This window comes from Microtus oregoni, unplaced genomic scaffold (genome assembly GCF_018167655.1).
Source record: "Microtus oregoni isolate MIOR12 unplaced genomic scaffold, Mior012 000028F_ref0000031, whole genome shotgun sequence".
NCBI classification, from domain to species: Eukaryota; Metazoa; Chordata; class Mammalia; order Rodentia; family Cricetidae; genus Microtus; species Microtus oregoni.
In genome coordinates this window covers 27516230-27532280 of record NW_024543087.1, presented here as the reverse complement: position 1 = coordinate 27532280, position 16051 = coordinate 27516230, and the positions used below count along the sequence as shown (strand labels likewise).

The 16051-nt window shown below is 37.8% G+C and overlaps 1 protein-coding gene across 13 annotated transcripts in view; it reads left to right on the top strand.

Moving 5' to 3' along the window:
* The window catches only part of Tfdp2 (transcription factor Dp-2), a 118859-nt gene that overhangs the window by 54776 nt on the left and 48032 nt on the right, over positions 1 to 16051 (top strand). The window lies entirely within an intron of this gene.

Here is a 16051-nt window from a genome sequence, read left to right as displayed (position 1 = left end):
TGAAGATAATAGTTATTTAAAAGGTACTTCGTGGTTATTCCTCGTGAAAGCAGTTCTAGTGGTAGTTTTTACTTTCATTTTTTCCAGTAAATAAGATTTGCCCCTATTAAATATTTTCTGTTTATGAAAACTTTAAAATTTTAAGCAACAAAGTATGCTTCCTCAGAATCTCTAGAAATCAACCTGCACATGAAAAAAATTCAGCCATTGTAGTTATTTTTCCCTTTTTTCCCCTAGTACAATTTTCTTTAAAGTATTTGTGCTTTGAAAATGTCAGCTGTATTCTAATGAAGCTCCAGCATTGTTTGCTCATAAAGGAGCCGGTGCATTCCACTGCTTGATGGTTTATTATGAGGCACAGTGTGAGAGTGGGTGGCACCATTTGGTGTCTGCCTCTTGGGGTAGTGACTGCCATTATGTTAGCTTTAGACTGGCAAAGAAAATATATCATGCAAGATGCTATACAGAATCTGGGTGCTGTGAAGAAAATCTTATCCCTAAACAATTCCTAGTGAGCCAGGAATGTGTAACAGCCTGATTGAGTTGATCATTTCAAGTATACCCTTGAAGTCTGCATTGTGGTTACAATTTATAGTCAATGAAGCACATATCTTGTTGTTTTTTAATATCATTCTTTTTACTTTAATAAGAAGATAAATGTTTTTGTAAGCTATAATATTTTAATGGATATAGCAATGTTTTAAATAATGTACTTCAAATAAGTTTAAGGAACTTAGTATGGGTAGGGAGGGGGAGTTGGAGAGGGGCAGAGAGCCTTTCTTTCAGTTAGGAAAGCTCTGGTGAAAAAAAAAGCAACAGATGTTTCTTCTGTTACAATTGAAGTTGTTTCATTCAAAATTCAACAGTAGCTGGAATGAGGAGAAAGGGGTCATAAATCTGACCTAAATGGTGAATAAATAAAACAGCCGTTTATCATCTATAATTTATTTAAAATTCACCCTTTATATTCAGGATTTGAGAATCAGCATAACAAAAATGAGTATAAGTTTTTGTTAAAGAGGTTGTTTTAAAGAAACCTCAAAATTTGTATAATGAAAATAGAGAAAGTTAATTTAGTGCATTTAAGTTACACAGGAAATAGATCATTAGATTAGATATAACTCTTAAAACCCAAAGTCAAATAAAATAATAGGAAATGCTTAGTTGCAGAAGATTGTAATTGCATAATAGGTACAAAGGCTTAAAATGAAACAGGAAACATCAGTTGTCTGTGTTGATAGGTCATTTATATAAGAAGCATGAGACTTTCCAAAGACTTTCTGAATGAAAAATGCAGGAGAAATGTTTTGAGTGTAATTGAAGTGAGAGTTGCAGTTTGTTTATGGGAAGAAAAATTATAAGCTGAGGTTGGTTGCTCATGAAAAAAGGGTGATGTTTATTTGCTGGAAAGAGCAGGAAGGAAAATAATATGCACATAATGAAAGCAGTCATGTCCATTTTACAAATTTTTTATCCATCAAATTCATTATAAGTAAAGTACAAATCTTCCCTTTCCTTTTATAAGTAATGCAGGGAGTTCTGTGGTCTTGTGTGATTCTCACACATTACAGCTGTCATTTTCGGGTGGAAGGAACTGTAGGGTCTTATGTAGCTCACTCTATTAGAACCTTTTTTTGGGGGGATCATGGTAAAAGGGCTCACTGCATAGCTCTGACTGGCATGAAACTCAGAGAAATCCACCTCCCTTTTACCTGCTCCCCCACCCCCACCCCCCATATACTAGCTTTAAAGTTGTAAGCCATCATGCTGGGACTGGCCTAGAACTTTTGATCCTTCTGCCTCTGTTCCCCGAGTCACCACACCACTCCTGTCTAACTCTGAGGTCTTTTGGTTTTGTTAGTATGGTGATTGAACCTAGGCAAGCATGCTACCATTTAGCTACATCCTTTGCTTTTTGTAAAAAAAAAAAAAAAAAGGAAAGAAAAGAAATTGTGACAGATGTGACAGACCATGAGGGCTGTAGCCCACAAGGGAGTCAGTTTTCTTCCCCCACCTTTACACGGGATCCTGGATCCTGAGGTTGAACTCAGGTCATCAGTCTTGAGGAACAAACACTTTACCCACTGAGCTCTGTATATCTTGGGCCCTGTATGCTTTTCTTAAAGTAAACCTTTTGCTTGTTTGATTTGGTTGGGTTTTTTATTTTTTTTTGTTTGTTTGTTTGGTTGTTTGCTTTTTGAGGCATGGTCTCTATATAGCTTTTCATGGAACTCATTTTGTAGACCACGGTGGTCTGCCTCTGCTTCCAGATTGCTGGTATTAAAGATGTGTGCCACCTACACCAGAGTAACTTAGCCTTTGAAAACTTGTGCTAAGCTCCAGATCTTTTTAAAATTTTATATGTGTAGATGTTTTACCTGCACACATTTCTGTTCACCACTTGCCTTCCTGGTGCCTGTGCAGACTCTTAACATCTGAGGGCCCTCTCTGGCCCCAGCACCAGATCTTCTGTTAGGCATTTATTAGTTTCCATATCTTACTCTGTAAAGTTAGTAGTAATATTTAATAGCCAAAAAATTCTTCGGCTACATTTAAAATTTTGTGCATTGGACAAGTATACATTGTAGTTTCTAAATATTTAATTGATTTCGGGAGAATGAGAATGATTCCATTGTTCCGTGTTTGGCTAGGAACTGTAGGCTTCCTTAAAGGTTTCTTCAGATAAGGATGAAAGAGTTTAGAGACTTTTGAGGTTTATCAGATTGCTGCCTTAAGATTAAGATTCTAAAATTGCCGGGCAGTGGTGGCACACACCTCTAATCCCAGCACTCGGGAGGCAGACGCAGGCTGATCTCTGCGAGTTTGAGGCCAGCCTGGTCTACAAGAGCTAGTTCCAGGACAGACTTGAAAAAGCTGCGGAGAAACCCTGTCTTGAAAAACCAAAAAAAAAAAGAAAAAAATTCTTAAATTGATGTGCATACACTTTAAAGGAATAACAACAAATAGTCTTGACCAAATTTCAATGGAATAGACAACCTTTAAAAAAGTATAACCGTAATAGCATTGTAGATTGCAGGTATCAGAAATGAGTGACATTTACTATTACACAGGACACCGTATTATATAATATATATTATAATGAAGAAAACAGTAATACAGAAATTGCTGAGATTGTGACACTTCAAATTAAGACTTATAAACTAAGAAGTGAATTTTCTTAAGATAAATACCATAAAAGTAAATTTTTTTCTTTTTTTTAAATTGATATTTATTGAGCTCTACATTTTTCTCTGCTCCCCTCTCTGCCTCTCCTCTCCCCGCTTCAACCCTCCCCCAATGTCCCCATGCTCCCAATTTACTCAGTAGATCTTGTCTTTTTATACTTTCTACTTCCCATGTAGATTAGATTTATGTAAGTCTCTCTTAGTGTCCTCATTGTTGTCTAAGTTCTTTGGGATTGTGGTTTGTAGGCTGGCTTTCTTTGCTTTATGTTTAAAAACCACAGATGAGTGAGTACATGTGATAATTGTCTTTCTTTGTCTGGGTTACCTCACTCAATAATGTTTTCTAGTTCCATCCATTTTCCTGCAAAATTCAAGCTGTCGTTATTTTTTTCGGCTATGTAGTACTTCATTGTGGAAATGTACCACATTTTTTTTAATCCATTCTTTGATCAAGGGGCATTTAGGTTGTTTCCAGGTTCTGGCTACGACAAACTAAGCTGCTATGAACATAGTTGAGCACATGTCTTTGTTGCACGATTGAGCATCTTTTGGATATATACCTAAAAGTGATATTATTGGGTCTTGAGGAAGATTATTTCCTAATTTTCTGAGAAATCGCCACACTGACATCCAAAGGATTTGTATCAGCTTGCAATGCAGAAGTGTTCCCTTTCCCCCACAACCTCTCCAGCATAAGTTGTCATCAGTGTTTTTGATCTTGGCCATTCTTACAGGTGTAAGATGGAATCTCAGAGTTGTTTTGATTTGCATTTCTCTGATGACTATGGATGTTGAACATTTCCTTAAGTGTCTTTAAGCCATTTTAGATTCTTTTGTTGAGAGTTCTCTGTTTAGGTCTATACTCCCATTTTTTTTTTCTTGGATTATGTGATCTTTTGGTGTCCAATTTCCTGAGTTCTTTGTATATTTTGGAGATCAGACCTCTGTCTGATGTGGGGTTAGTGAAGATCTTTTCCCATTCTGAAGGCTGTCGTTTTGTCTTGTTGTCCTTTGCTTTACAGAAGCTTTTCAGTTTCAGGAGGTCCCATTTACTAATTGTTTTTCTCAGTGTCTGTGCTGCTGGGGTTCTATTTAGGAAGTGGTTCCCTGTGCCATGTGTTCAAGTGTTCCCACTTTCTCTTCTGTATGGTTTAGTGTGGCTGGCTTTATGTTGGGGTCTTTGATCAATTTGGACTTGAGTTTTGTGCATGGTGATAAATATGGGTTTGTTTTCATTTTTCTACATGTTGATATCCAATTATGCCAGCACCACTTACTAAATATGCTTTCTTTTTTCTATTTGATATATTTTGCTTCTTTATCAAATATCAGGTGTTCAAAGATGTGTGGATTGATATCCGGGTCTTCTATTTGGTTCCATTGGTCCTCCTGTCTGTTCTTATGCCAATACCAGGCTGTTTTCAGTACTGTAGCTCTGTGTAGTAGAGTTTGAAATCAGGGATTGTGATGCCTCCAGAAGTTCTTTTATTGCCTAGCATTGTTTTGGCTATCCTGAGTTTTTTGCTTTTCCAAATGAAGTTGAGTACCGTTCTTTCAAGATCTTTGAAGAATTTTTCTGGGATTTTGATGGTCCATAAAAGTAAATTATGCAGCTGTGCGGTGGTGGCGCACGCCTTTAATCCCAGCACTCGGGAGGCAGAGGCAGGCGGATCTCTGTGAGTTCGAGGCCAGCCTGGTCTACAAGAGCTAGTTCCAGGACAGGAACCAAAAGCTACGGAGAAACCCTGTCTCGAAAAATCAAAAAAAAAAAAAAAGTAAATTATGCAATCATTTTATGTTCAACATATGTGTGGTAAGTAGACGTATACATGCCACCATATATATGATATTCAGAGAAACTTATGGAATCATTTCTTTCCTTCTGCCTTTATGTGGATTCCTGAGATTGAATTCAACTTGTTATGCTTGTGTGGCAAATGTTTTTACATGCCATTTAACTGGCCTATCTATCTATCTATCTATCTATCTATCTATCTATCTAATCTATGTGTGTATGTCCTATCTATACTCTATATCTAAATATACAGGGAATATCTATATCTATATATCCTGTATAAGAACCAATTTTTATTATATACAGAATTATACTCTATCATTTACTTGTAAAACAGGCTATTTTGTTGTTGAGGCTGTCCTCATTATATCGCTAAATATAACCTTGAACATCTAATACTACTGCTTTTTTTGTGTGTGTGTTGAGATGACAGGCATGTGCCACCACTCTGTTTTATGTGGTTCTGTATAGGAACCCTGGATTTCATGCATACTAAACAAGCACTGTACAGCATTTTGTTTATTGAGACATGGGTTTCCTCTGTAGCCTAGGCTGACTCTGGGCTCACTATATAGCCCAGAGATAATTTTATTATATATATACATACACATGCTCTCTAAATCTAGTAGCCTAGATTGACCTTAGACTTACTACATATTTGAAGATGACCTTGAACTACTGATTTTCTGTCTCTTCCGGGTGCTGGGGTTACAATTAAAGTCTACTACATTCAGTTTATAAATAGGTTTTCCTTTTTTGAGACAAGGTCTCAATAAATAGCCTTGTCTGGCCTAATATATATGTAATCCAGGCTGGCTTTGATTTGTTACAGTCCTCCTGTTATTGACCTCCAGAGTACTGGGATTATAGACATAAGCTATCATACCTTCAGTTCCAATAAGCTCTACCACAGTTACTATACTGTTCAAAGCATGGAATGATAGAAGGCTTTAGGAACATGGTGTACTTATAGATTTGTCCTCGTTGTGAACTCTTCATCTTAAAACTAAGGTCTTAGCTGAGTGGTGGTGGCGCACGCCTTTAATCCCAGCACTCGGGAGGCAGAGGCAGGCGGATCTCTGTGAGATCGAGGCCAGCCCGATCTACAAGAACTAGTTCCAGGACAGGCTCCAGAGCTATGGAGAAACCCTGTCTCGAAAAAACAAACAAAAAAACTAAGGTCTTAGGGAAGCCAGTCTTACCTATTATTTTTCCTCAAACTAAGAAATGTAGTTATAAAAGACTTACGTCAGTATGCCCAGAGAGTAATTGATATAGTTATTCTCACTGCCTTACATATGTATGTACAACTTGGAATAATTGATGACTACCTATGAACTTCTTATCTCTGGGGTAGGGTTAACAGGGAAAATTTACCTGCTGCTTATACTTTTTGTGGAAAGAAGCCTTTTACATTGTGAATACTATACTTCGAGTAACTCTTTATAATGCATCCATGGAACTGTGTGTGCACAATCTTGTCAATTGTTCCCTTCCACCATGCTGGCCTTAAACTCCCTATAATCCTCCTGCCTCAATTTCACAATTACTGGGATTACAGGTATGTGCTGCCATGCTGGTAAGGATCTAGGACCTTATTGTATAGTAACAGTGTTTTCTACCATATTCCAGGCTACAGATTATCAAGTAAACATGTAAACTAACAGCACATAACTTTGGTTTTAGTAAATTACTTATTTGTAATGAATATCTGGCAGATTTGAGGTGATACAAAACCCACTGACTTGAAATACTTACCATATAGAAGACAAGAACTTTTTTTCTTAGAGTTTTATTAGTATATATTAATTATACATAGTGGGTTTCATTATAACATTTTTATACATATTCATAATGTATCTTGATCATAGTCACCCCTCTTACTTGCCCTTGTTTCCTACTGCTACTTCTAATTTCCTTCCTCTTCCCAGCTAGCCTGCGTTCTGCTCCTTCCCCTCTCTATTTTTTGTGTGTGACCCAATAGGTTTCATTAGGGTTTCACAGAAGCATATGTGAGAGTTTGTTTACAGGCACATGTGCACCTTACAAAGTGACTGTATTACTGAGAAAAAAAAAATAATGTTTTTCTGTTACCAGCCATTAACTGTGTATAAATACTCAGGGAAGGATGAGGGAGTTAGAACTACAGAAAAGATTTTAAAGGCGCACACCTTTAATCCCAGCACTTGGGAGGCAGAGGCAGGAGGATCTCTGTGAGTCAAGGCCAGCCTGTTCTACAAGAGCTAGTTCCAGGACAGGCTCCAAAGCCACAGAGAACCCCTGTCTCAAAAAACAAAAACAACAACAAAAGAAGATTTTTTTGTAAACAGGTGCTTTGTCTACATCCAGCCACGGAGATAGAAATTTTTAATGAAAGTACTCAACTTAGGTTGGCCTGGAACTTGCTGTATCCTTAAGGCTGCTCTCAGACACGCGATTCTGCTCAGCCTTCTACATGCTATAGTTAAGAGTTGCACTATGTGAATGTGATACCCCAGAATGTTTTTTAATAGATAGATGGTTTTTTTTCCCTCTTAGAATTTTAAATTGAATTTAGGGCCTTGTGTATCTTGTCAAGCACTCCAAACATTGAGATGCACCCCAGCCTTCTTTTTCACTTAAGGGAAAAATAAAAAGATGTTTTTGAGCTGAATTTGGTGGTACATGCCTTTAATCCCAGCACTTGGTAGGCAGAAACGTGTGGAGTTCATGACTAACCTGGTTCCAGGACTACATATAGAGAAACCCTGTCTCAAACAAAACACACAAAAATGTGTTTTTAAGCATTTGTTTGTCTTGTATGTTTCTGTATGTACATAAGCATACTATTGCATATATGTGGGGGTTAGAGAAAAATATGATTTCCAGGGATCAAAATCAGGTTGGCAGGCTTGGCAACAGGCATTTCAATTCTCTGAACTATCTTGCTGACCTCTCTTACTTTTTGAGGAAGGGTCTCATTAAGTGCTCAGGCAGGTCTGGAATTTTCATTCCTGTCCACTCAGCTTTTCTAGTAGCCGAGATTTCAGGCCTTTCTTGTCAGAAATAGGTGTGAATAAAGTTTTTAGTACACAATAAGCTTTTGATATTGATATATAACCGTAAGATTTCTTGCTTTTTGTAGTCTTCTAAAAATACAGGACTTTCAGAAAGGCTCAGAGTGTAAAGATGTGGGCCATAAGTCTGATGACCTAAGATTTGTACTCCAGAACATGTGGTGGAAGGAAACAACTGCAAGTGGTCCTCTGATCTCCATGTTTATGCCACTAATAAATAGTTAAATAAACAAATAAATGTATGTAAAGTGATGCCTGGCTGTGTTGGCGCATTTGTTTAATCCCAGCACTCGGGAGGTAGAGACAGGCGGATCTCTGAGTTCAACGCCAGCCTGGTCAACAAAGCAAATTCCTGGACAACCAGATCTGTTACACAAAGAAACCCTCTCTTTAAAAACCAAACAAACAAACAAAAAAGGAAGTGTTATGTAGGAAGCTTCAGTGATAATTCCTAAAGTGGATATTCTTGTCAAATGAGAACATGAATAACTTGAAGCAAAGTTTGAGTAATGTACTTAGTATGATGTTATGGCTCATAGTGATCCCCTTTTATATTTTCTAAGGAAAAGAACTGCCATGTGTTCTCTTTGAACTCATGTCTTAAAGTTATATAATCTTCAGAGCCCAACTTTTTAATTTAAGATCTATTTGTAATCCTTGTTAACTTTTTATAAATAACAAAAATATCTTACTTGAGTATAAATTAGAATGATTTGTTACTGCAGCATGAATGCCATCTGAGAGGAATTTAGAAGCTTCATGAGAACTATTTCCAATTAAGTACTATTTATTTTTACAGTCATAGATTCTGACCTTTGTGGTCACACCCAGCCACCTCCATCTCCTGCAACCACTCAGTGGCTGCTCGTCTGAGATAAAATATGCTGCTTTCTGCACATTCTCTTATGAGGCTTATGAAGAAAGCTTACTTAACCATCTGTTGGGTATGCCAGTGCTGGTGACAGAACTAAAATTAGTGGTTAAAAATGGAATAAATATTAAGAAATTAGAACACATAAAACAAGATTACAGAAATGAGTTACCAAGCACTTTCTCTTTTATAAAGGTAAATTCAATGTGTAGAGATATTTAACTTGAACTATTTTCTTAATTAGAAATGGCACAGAGAAGAGAGTACAGTCATAAAGGAGTTCTTCCCAATTGTGCCTGATTACAAGAATCAGTCGAAGCAATTTTAAAAACATGAATTTCTATTTGGATTTTGATTCATTTTATGTCCAGTGGACCCCTGAAATGTATTTGTTGTTGTTTGGTTTTTCAAGACAGGGTTTCTCTGTAGCCCTAGCTGTCTTGAAATTCGAAATTCACTCTGTAGACGAGGCTGGCCTTGAACTAACTCATAGAGAGGTGCCTGCCTCTGAGTGCTAGGGATTAAAGGTGACCACTGCCCGGCTGTTTGTTTTTGTTTTTCTGAAATGAATTTTGAATGACAGCTTTACCCTGCCTCTCCTCTTCATAGTGTAACCAAACACACTGGGAAGGATGGTTATTTGTTTGGTTTTCAAAACAGGGTTTCTCTGTACTTTTGGTGCCTGTCCTGGAACTAGTTCTTGTAGACTAGGCTGGCATCTAATTTACAGAGATCCGCCTGCCTCTGCCTCCTTAGTGCTGGGATTAAAGGTGTGTGCCACCACCTCCTGGCTGGGAAGGATGGTTGTAAAGAATTGGATACAGGAGGGTTTCTGGGAGGTTGAGGTACATTGTACCAGGAAAAAATAAACTACAAAATTGTTCCAGAAAAGACTATAAACTACAAAATGATATCCTGTCTCAAAGAAATACAATACAAATAGCAAAAACTGCCGTTGGAAAAATATTCACTTGCAAGCATAACAGAATAAAGAGGTCCTACCAATAAGTGACTAACAACTAATAGAAAGACAGGAATAATTCTTTTTTTTTTCTTTTTTTTTTTTTTTTGGTTTTTCGAGACAGGGTTTCTGTGTAGCTTCGGAGCTTGTCCTGGAACTACCTCTTGTAGACCAGGCTGGTCTTGAACTCACAGAGATCCTCCTGTCTATGCCTCCTGAGTGCTGGGATTAAAGTTGTGCGCCACCACCTCCTGGCAACAGGAATAATTCTTAGGAAGAACAATTATGTAGCTTTTATTTTGTTGGTTAGTTTGAGTTCACTCTATAGGTGATGATGGCCATGAACTCCCCTAATTTTCTTCCTCCACTTGTTGAGTGCCAAGATTACAGTCATGCATTATCAGGGTCAGCCTTTTAATGACATAGCTTTAAAATTTTTAATGTTTATCATATATGTGTATGGAGACACACACACACAAACACACACGGTATACATGAAGTTAGGATAATTTGCAAGAATCTGTTTTCTTCGTGGGACAGAACTTGGCTGGTCAGGCTTGGCTGTAGGCAGTGTTACTTGCTAAATCATCTTACCGGTTCATCCTTTGTATTATGTTAAAGTTTTTATTTAACAAAAAAAAATCTTAATTTGTAGACATTTTTACCTGAAATTCACTATGTAGCAAATGCTGATGTTAAAATTGTATCAGTTCTCCCACCTTAGCTCTCTAGTGCCTAAACTTCTATGCCCAGCCTCCTTTGTAGTTTTCCTTTGTTGTTATACATAATGAGTTATTTTTATTTAAGACAATGTGTATGCATACATGTCTATGTATGTGTATGTGAATGCATGTACTCCAAAAGGCTAGAAGATATCCAGTCCCCTGGAGAATGATTAGATTATAGACAGATGCTAGTTATGTGAGCAAGTACATATAAGTGTTATATATTTTCGACAGAAGTTTCTAAAATATCACTATAACTCTCATTGTATATGCTGTGAATAATGAAGCCTGGTCGATTAGGGAGTGCTGCTAGAGGGTATTGATACATCTGCTGCCTTGGCCTCTGAACAGACTCTTGAAGCAGTGGGAATAAGGCATGGAAGATGTTTGGGAGTAGAAATTTCAAGGTCAAAGGGAAAATTTATAGGTAACAAGTTTAGGAAGGAGAACTTTAGATATGATATAGGGCTTTAGTTTTAACTTTAAAATTTCATTTGTTTGTTTATCATTTATTTACATGCCATAGCATAAGTGTAAAGGTCAAAGGACAACTTGCAGGAGTTGGTTCCCTCCTTCTACCTTGGGGACCAGGGATCACACTCAGGTTGTCAGGCTTTTACCGCAAGTACTTTACTCTCTGAGTCATTTTGCTGAAATGACTAGTAGCCACGTTTGAAAAGAAAAAAAGTAAAATTATAATTTAAAAATTCATGCCAGGCAGTGGTAGCCCACGCCTTTAGTCCTACCACTCGGGAGGCAGAGGCAGGTGGATCTCTGTGAGTTTGAGGCCAGCCTGGTCTGCAGAGCGAGTTCCAGAACAGCCAGGATTGTTAAACAGAGAAACCCTGTCTCAGAGAAAAACAAAACAAAACAAAAAATAAACAACAACAACAAAGGAAATTCATTCTTCAAGAATTTCACCCATGTATAAGTGTATTATGATCACATTCACCTTTATTTCCCTCCTCCAGCCTCCCCTAAGTGTGTCTCCTTAACACATCACCCTCAGAAACATCACATCCTTGTATTTTAATATACAGCTCTGTCCAGTTAGTACTACCTGTACTACACAAGTATGGAGCCACCCATGAAAGCATGGGCTGCTCTCCTGGTAGCAATACCTGCAAGGAAAATGAGTGCTCCTACCCCAGCTGGTATCAGCTGCCAGTGCTTTCTCCCCATCTATGCCAGGATTTTGACTGCTTTGATCTTGTGCTGCTATGTATTCCTTCTTGATTGGTCATTGATCCACTCATCATCATTCAGTATTCTGTTTATAGTTTCTTTTGCTACTTATCTAGCTTTATTCCATTATAGTCACATAGAATACAGGGTGTTATTCCATTTTTCTTACATTTGTTGAGGCTTGCTTTGTCTCCTGATATGTAATTAATTGTGGATAAAATTCCATGTGATGGCCGGGCGGTGGTGGCGCACGCCTTTAATCCCAGCACTCGGGAGGCAGAGGCAGGCGGATCTCTGTGAGTTCGAGACCAGTCTGGTCTACAAGAGCTAGTTCCAGGACAGGCTCCAAAACCACAGAGAAACCCTGTCTCGAAAAAACCAAAAAAAAAAAAAAAAAAAAAAAATTCCATGTGATGTTGAGAAAAACATGTTTCTGTAGTTTATTGGTAGAATATTTTGCAGATGTCTGTTAGGTCTGTTTGATTTATGATGTCAGTTAACTCTAGAGAGTTGGATATTAAAATCACCCACTGTTACAGTGTTGGGATTAATCTGTGGCTTTATGTCTAGAAGTATTTCTTTTATGAAATTGGTTGCACCTGTATTTGGTTCATATATGTTTAGAATTTTAATATCTTTTTAAAAATAGACTTACTTTGTGTGTGGTCAGTGTGTAGATGTGTGTGTGTCGTGGTGCATGTGTGGAGATTAGATTATAATTTTCAGGAATTGATTCTCTTCTACCATGTGAACACTGTCTTCAGGCTTGGATGAAGTGCTTTTATCCACTGGACCATCTTTTTGGCCCTGTGACATTTTATTTTAATTTTTTTGTGTATGGGTATTTTGCCTACATGTATGTCTTGTGTGCCTGGTGCCCATAGAAGCCAGAAGATGGTGTCAGATCCTTTGGAACTGGGATTATATGCAGATGGTTATAAGCCACTATGAGGATGCTAGGAAGCAAACCTGGGTCCTTTGGAAAAGCTGCCAGCGTGCTTAACTGCCAAGCCATTGCTTTAGCCTCTTGATGGATTGTTCTCTTGAACACAAAGTAAGCTATTTCTCTTCCGACTAATTTTGGTTCAGTGTTTATTTTGTCAGATACCAGAACAAGCTATACATGATTGTTTCTTAATTCCATTTTTCTTCAAATACCTTTTTCAATCTGTTTACCCTAAGGTATCTCTCTACCTTTGGTGATAAGATGTGTTTATTAGAGGTAATATAAAGATGAATCTTGTTTTCTATTCTAGTCTGCTAGTCTGTCTTTTTATTGTGAAACTGAGACCATTGATACTCAAAGTTATTAAAATGTATATTAATTCCTGCCATTTTGTTGAGTTTTAGATTTATGTTGACGAATGGCTCTGGTGTTATTAATTTTCTTGACCTCTTAGTTGTGTTTATCCTCTCTTCAGCTTGAAGTACTTCCAGTATCCTCTTTAGACCTGATTTTGTGGTTGAAAATTCCTTTAGTTTATTTTTTATCATGGAAAGTCTTTATTTCTTCTTTAATTATAATAAATTGTTTTGCTGTCAGTTGTCTTTTCAGGCCTTCCTGCCTTCAGTGCTTCTGTTATTCGGATAGCCCTACTTTTATAAGTGACTTCATCCTATGTGGTGCTATTTTGTTTGTGTTTTAATAAAGATTGCCTGAAGGCCAGAATACAGAGCTAAATCCCTTGAGGCCAGGGAGTGGTAGATCTCACCTTTTATCCTAGTACTTGGGAGTCCTTGCCTTTAATCTTAGCACTAGGAGGTGGAGACAGGAAGTGTATATGGCTTGACAGAGAAAGGAATATAAAGTAGGAGGAGCTGAAGGCAGGAACTTGGAGACAGGAACTGAAGCAGAGTCCATGGAGGAATGCTGCTTACTAGCTTGTTCTCCTTGGCTTTCTTAGTCTGCTTTCTTATACAACCCAGTCCCCCAGTGGGCTAGATCCTTCAACATTTGTTGAACATGCTCTAGAGGCATGTTTATAGGCCAATCTTTCTTTCTTTTTAAATATTTTTTTGGTTTTTAGTTTTTTGTTTTGTTTTGTGTTTTTTTTGTTTTTTTTTTCTTTATTTTTTGTTGTTTTTTTCTTTTTTTTTTCTTTTTGTATCTTTGTGTTTTTTTTTTTTTTAATACAGGGTTTCTCTGTGAAACAGTCCTAACTGTCCTGGAACTCACTTTGTATATCAGGCTGGCTTCAAACTCACAGAGAGCTGCTGCTTAAGTCTCCCAAGTTCTGGAATTTTCAGGCCGATCTTAAGGGGAGGCATTTTCTCAATTGACATTCCTCTTCTCAGATGACTCAAAATTGTGTCATTTTGACAAATTAAGCAAGACATGAATCTGAGTTCAGCAGTTTAATCCAGAGGAACATCAGACTCTTCCATGCATTTATAGGCATGAGGCTGAGATCAGTTTATCCACCTGTCAAGTGAGGTTGGAAGACTGAAGTTCAGAGAGGAGAGCCAGTCATCAAGAACTGGAACAGCCAGCTGGATAGGAAAAAAAATAGAAGAGGAAAAGAGGAAACACGAGAAAAAGCACCTATTGCAGAGCCCCAATTATGTGAAATGCCCAGGATGATATAAAATCACCATGGTCTCTAGCCGTGCTCAAACAGTAGTCTTGTGTGTTGACTGCTCCACTGTCCTCTGTGAGCCTACTGGTGGAAAAGCGAGACTGACAGAAGGATGCTCCTTCAGGAGGAAGCAGCAGAGTGACTCAGATGCCCAATGAAAAATAGTTTCACAGGAGTATAGTCAAGTCACGTAAAATACTACTGAGAGGTTAACTGGAGTTGAAAGTTGATACTTGACCTTGGAATCAGCAACTTAATTGAATTTCAGTTTCTTCATATATAAAAACACCATTACCTTAAGCATTAATGAGATCCTCACGAAAGAAATCATTCATAGAATTGGGGGAGTAGAGAGGTGGCTAAGTGCTTAAAGAGGTGGCTGCTTTTCAGCACCCACGTGTGATCGCTTACAACTGTCAGTAACTCCAGTTCCATGGGATCTGGCACTCTGCTGGCGTTTGCAGGCACCAAACATGTACATGGTAAAAAAGACTGGTAAAAAACAACCATACATATGTGTCTGCTGAGGACTGAGAAGTGTGTGTGTGAGAGACAGAGATTAAGGAGTGTGATCAGGCTCTTTGTTGGTTTCAGTTTTTTGAGACAAAGTCTCACAGTATAGCCTTGGCTGTCCTGAGAATGGAATTAACTCTGTAGACCAGGATGGCCTTCAGGAGAAGTGTGTTTTGTTTTGTTTGCATTTGAAATCACTACGCTGACCTTCCTGCTTCTACTCTGTATCACTATGTAGCTGGGGTGGGGATGGAGTTGAACACTGGCTTAGAATATGTGATGCTTTTGTTTTGACCGAAGCATCTCAAAATAACAGCAAACAAACTCACTAGTAGATATTTTTTCTTTAATATTAAAAAGGCCACAAATAAGGCTAGAGAGATGGCTCAGCTGTTAAAGGCTAGGATCTCAACATTAACCAAAAAGGCCCCAAATCTATCGACTTGGCATTCTGAAAACATGAGCCTCAGCTGCTTCATCTTTGGTCACAGAAGCTGCTCTTTGAAGCAGGCGGCAGTAGCTACAGACACTCCCAGTTTCTCAGAGTGCTGAGAACAAGTAACTGTTTGATGTTCATGGATAAATGGAGCACCAGGCTCACGTCCTCCAAGACTCAGGGAATATTGTTGAAAAAGGGATAGAAAGAATCTTAAGAGCCAAAGGCTGGGGCAGAGTATTAAAGAATGTTGTGACAAGGCTATGATTACCCATATAAAACCTACACTTGATTGAGCCCATCAGCATCTCATCATAGTATGGGAGAGGGACTCATGAGCTTTCACTCAAGGGACTATAGGTCTTAATGGTTATTGGAGGAGAGAGATGTTTCCTAAATGGCATAAATCTGGTAAGGTGCCCGTGTTCCTATAAATAGCCTCTCGCCTATAATTCAATTTAATGGATCACAAAAAAATACATGAAATATAATAAGTAATTAGAGTTGGAGAAAGACGAGAGGGTAATGAAGGTCAAGGGAATATGCTCAAATACATTATATGCATATGAGAAAATGTCATAGTGGAAATCATTGTGTATAATTAATGTATGCTAATAAAATCATAGGTTTTATTATGAATGTACTATAAATTTGAATACTTTATGTTCACATTATACTTCATACATTTTTATATTCTATATGTAATAAAGGTCAGTTTGGTTTTGTGTATTGTAATTTTTCATTGGAA